We start from the raw sequence: 11113 nt of genomic DNA on the forward strand, positions 1-11113 counted from the left end.
GAGGGCTCCGGAAATTTCGACCACCTGGGGTTCTTTAACGTGCACCCAAATCTGAGCACACGGGCTTATAACATTTCCGCCGAATCACTATTGTTCATGAAACAGTTGTAGAAAATTTGTTCGGTTGAAAATTGTTGAAGCTCTGGAATAAAGAAAAAAAAACGGCGTGGCTCAGCGGTAGAATGCTGGGCTGGCACGCAATGGACCCAGGTTGAAATCTCATTATGTCACCACATGACCTTGGTATTTGAGTTTTTACCGCGAAAGCTGATACGAGGCCACAACTCGGGCACCGGGCAATAACATGGAAAATTATAGCTGTAACCTCAAGAGACGGGAAGAGAGCAGAATTGGTAAGATAACAAATGGGGAAGGATATAATAGTTTAAGTCAAGAAGAAATGTACATGGGCCAGGCACGTACCACGTAGGCAGGACAAGCGCTGGTTATTATAAGGGCGACTTCCGAGAGAAGAAAAACGCGTGAGATGGAGACGGAAATCCAGCTATGTACCGCTTGCCTCCGAACGATTGGCCGTCTGAAATTGTGTGTCATGGGGGACGCACCAAGCTAGAAAGACGTGACCGTTCCTTTATCGTCCTAAATGTTACCACGATGTCGCATGCCGAGGGCCCGGGTCTTTTAGCTCCGGTGCCCTAGTTTCAGGTTAGTGAGACCCTTCGGTTGGAATAATTATGTATCGAGCCTACGGTGGGTGGGAACTTTTTTATAGCCATGCCGGATGGCTTCCCCCTTCAAGTTGTCTTAGGCGGATGCATAAAGGACGTCGCTCAAGCCTTGTTTCGGTCGTCTTTCGTATGTGCATCCGAAAACAATACGTGCGACTAACTCTGCACTTTTCTGTAACCTCAAGGGACCCCTACATGCGACGGAAATGACCAAACGAGAACCGCTAAGGGTTAATACATTTACTGGCGCTGCTAAAGCATCAATACAGCTCCCTATGCAGGCCCTGGAGGCGCGACCACTAAATAAGCGTTTATTTTGAACGCGCGGTCCTTCAGGGCTGCTCAGGTTGTCTCTTCTTCTTCCCCCTGCGGCCGAACGGCCAGAACATGGCCGCCCTGTCACGGCTAGTCAGGTCCAAGTGGACCGTCACGTCGTCGCCGTGGATCACCGTGCTCACCCTGGGTGCGTGCCGTTGGCCGCTCGGCAACAACGCCGTGTCGGTACCCGTCAGTGTGACGTCTGCAGTGGGTGGCAGCGCATAGAATGGCTGCGACGGCGCAGCCACCAGGCTCGGTTTCTTGAGCGGCGTCGTCGCCACATCGGAGCCCTCGACCTTGAAGGGGCCGCCGTAACCGTAATTGTCGGTGGTAGACGCCGGCAGAAGCTCACCTCCGGTCGCCACAGTGGCCGAAGCCACCGCAACGTCTTCCTTCGCGTTCCTGGAGTGCCGCTTGCCGTCGCCCTTCTTAGCGTGCTTCTTAGACTTGCTGCGCCTCTGACGACGATGATGGGGGTGATTGTGAACTGCCACCGCTTCATCGAAGACTCTGTCGACGTTGTCAGGCGACGCCGCACGAGTGCTTTCCGGTTCGACATCTTTGGTCGACGCAAGGGGCGCGCCCGACGATGTCTCGACGGCAGCACTGGCCGGCGGCTTCAAGGTGGTGTGCTTCTTGGAACGCCTTTTGTTCACGTCGGAGGTCCTTCCACTTGCCGCAGCAGATATCTCGAGGGCCACACTGCTTGACCCTACGACGGCTTGAGTCGACTTTGACGGTTTGGCTTCTGCGGCGCGCTCCTCCCTTTTTCTCGATGACCGCTGTTTTATCTCGACGCGCGGTGGCGTTGAGGTCTTGACGGCGTCCTCGACTTTGTCTCGCACGACATTCGGCAGGCCTGAGTGAACCATGGCTATGTCGGAGGCCGATGCCATGGTTTTGTCGACAACCGACGGCCTCTTGTTATCCATGCCAGGCGTGGAAGCTGAAGCTACTGGCTTCGCAGTGGCCCAGGCGTCTTTGCTTCGCGTAGTTTCAGCAAGCGAAGGTGACGCTGTCACGCGAGTGGAAGTCGAGGAATCAATGCCGGCGACGGCACGCTCTGGAAGCAGTGAGCGTGCACTATCATCTACAACAGCCGCTTCGAGTTTCCGACGTGGCTTTTCGTCTTTGTTGACAACACCCGCATCAACGCCGCCAGCTGCGCACGCGTCCACCGAATGCACGTGCGATGTCTTATCCGTCACAAGAGTGGTTTTAGACTTGTTCTTCATTTTCTTGCGTTTCCTTTCGGCCTTCGGTTTCCGTCGCTTGGACGAGTCTTTCTTCGCGTCGCTTTTGACTTGGCTCGAAGGCTCGGGACACTTGTCAGTCGCGACGGACTCCTTCCTCCTGAGTAAGCTCGTTGCCGAGCTGGATTCCGTCGCGGGGCGTGGCCTATCAAAAACCACAGATGCCGCGTCAACCGTCGCGACGGGCGCAGACTTTTCCGGAGCTGTCGCCGGCTCGCCACGCGGTGCTACGATATCTCTCCTTCTGGAAGACTTGCGTTTGCGGAGGGCGGAACGCCCGGGTGACTTCGCGGCCACGAATGGCTGTTCTAGCTTTTTGAGCGGCGGCGTACTGGCGACAGGTGCTTGACCCACCGAGGAAGTGCTGGCGACGGAGTCGGTGTCTGTGTGCGACTCCGACGGCACCCGCACCTTCGGCGGCGGGGACCTGCGGCCTCTCTGGCCCGTCCCGTTGATGCCCCTGAAGGCCTGCAGGCTCTCGTTTTTTTCGAGCAACTCTGCAGCTTTGATCACACCGCCCCGCTTCCCACTGGCCTTGTCAGCGATGTTCTCGTCTTCGGAGGGGCTACTGTCTTCCGGCGACCCGGAGACGTCTATGACGACAGCTCGCACGGGTTGAACGCCCTCCATGTCCGTCAAGGGAGTCCGCTGCCATCCGCCTTCCTGAGCCCCTTGTTCTTCTTGGAGGCAAGGATAGAGCTGCTACGACGTTGGAAACCACGTCGTTTCCAGCCAAACTCGCTGCCACCGCTGCTGGTGCTTCCACCTGCCAAAAACTTTTCGCGCGTCTCACGGATCTTCTGGAGGCGTTCGAGTTGGCGCCGGTTGCGCCGCATCTGCGTGTAGATGTCACCCTGGAAGGCAAGCTCGTTCTGTTGCGACGTACTGGGCTCGGACGACGTGTCTCCCGGTTCGCGGTTGACCCTCGACATGGCGTCGTCCTCAGTGATGACGCTATCATCCGTTAGGCTTGACTCGACGGCGCCACCGACCGCCCCGGCCTTGGTCGTGGCAGTCAATGTATCGCTGTGGTGGCGATGTAGAGACGTGATCCGGTCGCCGATGCTCCTGGACAGCCTTCGCACGGGATCGAACAAGGTGCCAACGTCACCCCATTCCCATAGCTGTACGAGAACCGTGCCGTACTTCTCGTAGAAGAGTGCTGGGTGTAGCGTCCATGCCATTCCAGCCATGGCTGCGACGAAAGTGGGGACCGGGCTGGCTTTAACCTACGGAGCCCCGCGATAAGCTGTAGAGCTCTTGGCGTAAGAGGGCTGCAGTGAACGTTCCTCTGGCAGCTCGCGGGAAGATCGAGCTAGCCTTGGCGAAAGCCGCGAGTTCGCTTATCGCGAGACGCCGCCGATGATGATATCTTCGAACGTGGCACTCATGCTCCCACGGTACTCGACGTATGACAAAGAAAAAGAGAAAAAGACAGCACAACTCGAAAGGAAACGACGGCGCACGGTGACAAATTAAACAAATACGAAAACTATCAACTGAAGGGCACGTAACAAAGACATATATTATGCAGATAAAGGGGACGTGTTGTATAATGTGTTAGCCGATGAATTGAAATTCGACACGCGCCTTATACATTTACTTTGCTAAGAACGCACTGTTTTTGCGCTGAGACATTTACAAATTATTCTACACGGCTTATATACGGATCTATACGAAATTATTCTACACGGATCTATACGGCTTTGTTCGCAAGTCATGCAAAAAAAAACACAAGCGATCAGGATGGCGCACACTGCAAGACATCCAAAGACAGGGTTTTGGATTAAGAATGTTTATTCATCATTCTTTGTCCAAAGAATGAGTGTAATCGAGACATCCTGTTTTTTTGTTCATAAAGTGTTGATGGGTGTTATACGCAGCTCCCACTCATTGATAGAAGCGGATCCTCGTGTTTTGAGGCTGATAAAGCATTCTATTCGGAGCAAGAAATGAGCTGAAAAGGAGCATTTTCGTCACGGAAACGACGTCACGCAAAAAAAATACGTGCGCGTATTCACATTTGCTGGAAGATGTGGCACACAGAAACAGGTGCGCTCCCCCCGTCTCCCACTATTTTCACCTTCTCCTATTCTCCCGGCTATGCCCCGCCCCAAAGGAATATAGCCAAATCCACATCATAACTTTCTCACCTCGCTGCCCCCTCCTCCTGAAGAAGCTTACCTCCGTACATACATAAATCACCTGTAATTAGCAGGAATAAAAGAAATTAACGCAAATTAACACCGGTGTCGGCGGCGGACAACTACGGCGCCGCGCATGACCCGAGATTTGATCTCATAACAGAAACACCAAGAACACAATGGGATTCGAACCCGCATCCCCTGCGTGCTATATAGCTCAGTATTCTACCTTGGTACTTCTTTGCAAACTGGCCTTAGGCAGGCTTGATGTAGGTGAAAGAATCGCGTTAATATGAGTAATAGAGAGTTTTTAGAAAAGCAAAGGGACGACCAGGTGTCACAAAATGCGAGTTGCGCAAAGAGTACGTCGTCGAATGCTCCAACCGTTTACAGAAAGCTCAATCTTCTTCACATATTAACTGTGGTGCACACCCCCTGTGGACGACTGTAGGGATTGCAAAAGTTTCTGCCATAATTGATCGTCGTCCAGCACAGCACACACACAAAAAAAGGGACGATGTTCCTTGCAAGTGTGCAGCAGGTACCACGCTTCTCCGAAGTATGGCGAAGGATGACACCTATACAGTTCCCTTGGAGCAGTAAATGGTGTGCAGCAAGACGGGCTGAAGTTGTAATAACCAGAATGCGTTGTAGAATTCCAAATCTTAATTTTTGCATGCACATACCGGGTTTAGCAATCTCTCCTTTTTGCTTCTATTGCAACGAACTTGAAAATATCAAACACTTCTTGTTCAGCTGCCAATGTTTTTTCTAACCCAGAAAGGGAAGTATCGAAATTATATTGCGGCAATGTGGTCTGCCGGTTACGTCGGCCATTCTGTTATCATTGGTAGCCTCTGCGCTGGGACACTCGGACAGCGATATTTTCAAGGCTGTCGAAAAGTTTATATGCGACTCGAATAGATTTGGTACGTGTATCAACGACTAACAATTCTTTATTTGGCCTTCCCAGTCAAAAGATCTTCAGTCAATGGGAGGTTACACAAAATAGTGCAACTTAAATTCACAATCATTCATAGGTCCATTCGATTTGCCTTACACTGCGTGAACCAGTTCCTGACAGTTAAGATGGCACTGCAGCCAGAGCTGAACTCATGCAGCACCAGCTCAGCGAGTGCGACACTAGCTCCACATTGAAATACGAACGCCGAAGTGCAGGTAGTGCAGCCAGTGCACCGCCGGTAGCGTGCCGGCAGCACCGTGTGTCTCACATGTTCGTCGTGTGCTTGCGTATGTTTGAGGGCGTTGGTGTGAAAGCTCGCCAATATCATAAAAAAAAGCCATGGATTCCGCCGCAACAAGTGCAGTCACTGTGCAAAATTTCATAGAACTGATAAGAACTCGACACTACTTCGTCACAGTTGTTACGCTCGTATTGACTAGGTTGCAACGCAACAGAATGCCGAAGTACTGCGAAGAAGTCGGGAGTCAGTACCTTGATTTTTTTTCTCTAACCTGTCAATATGGACGACCAATGGTCAGTGCTGAAAACGTTAACGTGCTTGGTGGATTTGTACTACTTGGGTGTGCAGCGCAGTAGACGTACTCCTTGGCCGACCATTGTCGACCGTACACAGCAGCGTCGAGGCAACCTTGGGATTTGCTGAACAACGTAAGTGCGGAATGTGGTTGCTTGCAGTTAGACATGAGGAGGAATGCAGCAAAGCCGGTTTCCTAGCAAGTGGCGGCATGGGGCCTAAAAACGCTACATGATACATAGGTGGCCGACATGTGGATATCAGAAAGCCGACGGAGTCACCAAACTCCCATTTCCTACAACGTGGTTCACGTCTTCATTCAATATCGGCGACAACCATGCGACAACGCCTCTTACAGATGCACATAATTCGTTTTGTATACGCTGGCAGCAACAGCGCCACTGCTTGTACTTGAGCTGCACTACCTCCAAACCGAGTGCAGGGTTTTGTCCGAACTGGCCATGCACGACACCTGAACTTTTTTAAACGAACGGCCTAGTTTTGAGAGCGCCACCTAGCACTACATGAACGAATGGTCGAGTGCTGCACTGCGTGTATCAGTTTAGGCAGTGCAGGTAAATCGAACGGACCTCCTAATTATTGTTACATTAAAAAAATTAATCTCAAAATTATTTTAGCTCTTACTAAATATTAATCATAAATTCAGTATGTATATGTATCGAATAGTATATGTATAGTATGCGTATCCGCCCGACTATTGGCCGATCCCCCTGAGTGGATAGCTGCTAATGTTCCAAAGAGCATCATCATCATCATTAAGAAAGGCTCTCATGGGCCACTCTTCCAGCTTTTGCTGTGGCAGTGCTAAGCGTTCCGCGCAGGCCAGGCGGTGTTCTGAAATATAGATTTTTTTTGTAAATCACGCTTATGCTTCACCACATGATGGCCACTTCGTGTGCTTCACAAAAACAATGTTTTAGACCAATAATACCAGTACAGCTCACCAACATACTTATTAAAAAACCACAGCAGTATGCAAGAATACAACCGATTAGCGAAGCTCCTTAGAAATGGGACGCAAACGACTACGCGCCTGATCTTGCTTCCGGCTTTCATGAACGGGGAGTGCGCAGCGCGCGCTGCTCGGCGAGAGCCATCTGCCGGGAGCGCGCACCTGTTGTTTTGCCCGGCGCGCTTTCCCGGCGCAGGGAGCTTCGACGGCGGCAACGGTGGGGTGTGGGCCTACAAAGCTACAAAGGACAGCCACGTGCGGCGCGCGTGTTTGAGACACCTCCTGTGTGAAAAGGTGCAGCTCGACGCGTAGCGAGTTATGGAGCAGCCAGACTCTCAGACACGCACAAAAGCGCTGATACCTTTGGTAATGCTGCTTGCCCACAAGCGAAGCTGCAAGATCGCCAACGACCAGCGATATTTAGCCTGCGTAGCCATGATGTCATGCATGATGCCCTCTTGTCCTGTGACCAGTAGTGCATAGATGGCAGGAGAGAGCGTTACTTGAACGTGCGACCACGCAAACTTAGTTAGGCCTTACCGTGCAACTAAGAGACGGCTGAAGTAATCTTTTTCCACGCAGACATACTTCGTGTACTGCCGGACGCCAGGTCGGGATACACCCCTCACGGGACAGTTGAGCGCTCGCTTTGCGAGAACACGGGCGCGTGCTCCGCAACGAGCTATCATGCAGTAACGGCGTGAAACTCCGTACAAGGTTGATACAGCTGGTAGCGAAGGCTCCGTAGACGCCCATACGCTCAGAAAGTGGAGGTTGATCAGCTGCTCATGGGGGCTTAGCGCCATCTATGTGGGGAGGAAACGCTTTCGGTGGAACAAAAATAAAGTGGAAGTGACGCGATAGCTGGTAAACAAGCGACGTCATTTTCTATGCGCTAGCGCGAAATTTTATCTCGCGTTAATTTGAGACGAAAATGCCCCTGATCGAAGGACTCGCGCTGAGGCGATCGCCGGCGAGTCCTCTACGAATGGGTGTCAAGTAAACGCCAGCTAGCCTAATACCGACTCGGGACTAGATGATGATGTTTAGGAGTACAGGCCTCTCACTTTGCCTCGGATTTACAATGTAATGTGTTCATCGAAGTTGTATTCGGCTTTCTTGGCATCTTGCGCCGTGGCATCTTGCGCCGATGGATTAAAGCAACCAACTGGTTCTTTAGCATGCACAATGCTTGTGTTCTTCAGTTGTAACAGAATGAAATGATGCCCAGTCACGCCAAAATATGACATATCAGTTTTATTCAATGGTCACAATAAATCAAATTTATTAGACTGCACAAAATTGTAATAAGCACAGAAAAATCTGTGGGCAGTAGTTTTTTTTTTGCATTATGCTTGGATAAATTACCGCTACCTATGCGAATTGCAGTGTGATAGACGACTTGGCAATCTTCTCAACGATAACGCTAATAGTAGGCACTGCATGCTCAGGAAAGAAACAGGGCTGCAGGAATACCGTTGCATGGAAGTCCAGTGCCTTGAACGTCTTTAGTGCAGAGTCCAACGGGCAGCAGACGATGTGGATTACATTTAACGCCGAGAGCTTTCTTCGGTAACATCGAAAACGATGTGCTGTGCAAGGATGCAGTAGCAGCAAACTTAAGCCTGGTGCCCCATGTCTTCCAGATAAGAAACAAGGGCAATGGTTCGGAATACAGTATTCTTCGTCGGTACCTGCGGAAACTATGAGCTGTGCAAGGATGCAGTAGCAGCAAACATAGGCCTAGTGCCCCATGTCTTCCAGATAAGAAACAGGGGCAATGGTTTGTAATACTGTATTCAGGTATACAGTACTTCGAACCATTGCCCTTGTTTTATATCTGGAAGACATGGGTCACCAGCCATACGTTTGCTGCTACTGCATCCTTGTGCAGCACATTGTTTCCGCAGGTACCGACGAAAGGACTCTGCGTTAAATGTAATCCACGTCGTCCACTGCCCGTTGGACACTGCACTCAAACGTTCACCTACGATAAAACGCACCTTACAATTTCGCACACAGCAGAGAACGCAAGCAAGTGCGGAACACTAAAACACGTGAGGAGGTGTGTCATCGCAGACGAATTTTACAAACGTGCCTCATTGAGTGAAAGAGTCATAAGAAGGGGCTTAGCCTTGTGTAGACATCATGGGGCACATTGGTTCTGCTGCCATTTTATTGCAAGATACAGGGTAAATTTACACACATGAATTCGCATGAGCATGTTATACATATAGAGAATTTACATTCAACTTGGTTCCCAGAGTAGAAGTCCAAGAACTGTCCCAAGCTCACTGCATTGTCTATCCATTCTACCACCTCCAAGTAGCTATTTCTTTGGTCATGAAACTACCTGCGTGAAAATAGTGCGATGCAACCACATCATTTGAGAGACTCAATATTCTCAATTCATTTTCAGCAATGGTGCACAGCTCACAAAGATTTTGGTTTGAAGTTCACCAACAGGAGGGCACACAAACAATATTGATTGAAGTCTCTGGACAAGCATATAAGCAGAGCTCCCGCTAAAGGGGTACCGTCAAAGTTTCGCAAGCAGCCCCTTTATTGAGTGCAGCTGCCACGTCAGTTAAGTTACTGTAGAGTTCAAAGTAAATCCAGAGGCAAGAGATATATCCACAAGCCAAGACAAGATGCAAAGCGTTGCTTAACACCTTAACAACATAACAGTGTGAGTTACAAGACACCATAATGTTTTATTAGATTTTAAAATTGACAAAAATAGAAGATGCATTGCTGCAAACAAGGCAGCCCTTTGCAACAGTGACAATATGTTGTGTTCCAAAAGCAAACACGAAATCTTTGACCAGCAACAGCAGCGTCAGGGCAGCATCATACTAGCTTCATTTACACACAACTGGTGCAAACAAGGCAACCATCACTATGCGTTCATGCTACAAATCTCAACAGGACAGCCACCTGGAAGGACACACATTTGAACAATGGCTCAGTGGTCTTGCAGGGCTCTGTTTAGCATGTCCCGGCAACTCTACAAAAGCTTGCAGAGTATTGAAGGAAGTGGCCGTTCTCTTCCGCTTTAGAACAAGCAGAATTAAAAGAAGGCAAAACATCTTAGCCTTAGTGGAAACCTGCGACATAAAAGTGAGCATTGCTGTCAGACTTCTCATACATGGTCAGTTGTACGACGAAGGTCTTGTATAGTTCAGCACTTGCATGCATGGCCTTCAAAAATATGTACAAAAAAAAAGAAAGCTCTGCAAGCATTCCACCACAAGAGTCTCTGCAACTATTGCAGTTATTCTGCGATAACATCCCCCACCCAGGAGGCCTGCAGTCCAAGCTACACCCGTCTTGAAAGAGAAGAAAAAGTGAGGCAGTGAGGGAAGGGGATCGCTCAAGCAACAACTCGTGATTGTGATCACTGGCAAGCATGCTAGCTCGGCGGCCACCAGAGGGCGGCTCACATACACTTCTATGTGCAGCACTTGAAGTGGCCGTATTCTAGTACACCAGCGTTTTGTACAGTTATGTCACATCGGATCCAATCTGATTCAAAAAAGTTGATCTGCCAGCCTCATTTCATATAGCATTACAATTCGCTGCTATTACATTCCTTGTTTCGCCCTTGCGGTGAAACTGCGACTTTTAGAGGGGCCCTGAAACACTTTTTCAAGTAACCATAGAATGAGTTCACTGTAAGAGCACATTGCCTCACAAACTCAACGTTGCAAAAAAAAAAAAAGAATCCGTCTAGTACGAGCGGAGTTACAAAGATTTGTCGCATGCTGCTATCGCATTTTCTGTTCTCCCGTCCCGACGAAAGCACTGGAAACTGAGCAGGGAGGGATGGCAGGAAGCAAAGAAAACACGTCACGCCTCGTGACCTTGAGCACTCTTCTTTCTTCTACTGTGCGGCTTTTTCAGTGTGATCGCACACGTGGGCAAGTTGCGGCCTCCCGTGGCGATTTCTGTAATGACTGAGTGCGACATGTTCAATTCAGCCAATGGCTAATAGATGGCTTTCTACGAGTGATTTTAAAGCACCTTCCATCGTTTGTCAAGAGAAGAGGAAGCAACCTTTAGCTGACTTTCATAACTTTTTGTGAATTCCAGGCCGCATGCAGCGCTACAATATTTGGCTCGCGTGTTCTTGAGAGCCTCTACTACCAATCGGCAGCATTTCCTGACCATGCTCAAAAAGTGTTATGCCGGGGTCCACCACACCTGCACCGACATATCTGTCATAAATATGACTTAA

Source organism: Rhipicephalus microplus, chromosome 8 (assembly GCF_043290135.1).
Source record: "Rhipicephalus microplus isolate Deutch F79 chromosome 8, USDA_Rmic, whole genome shotgun sequence".
Taxonomy (NCBI): Eukaryota; Metazoa; Arthropoda; class Arachnida; order Ixodida; family Ixodidae; genus Rhipicephalus; species Rhipicephalus microplus.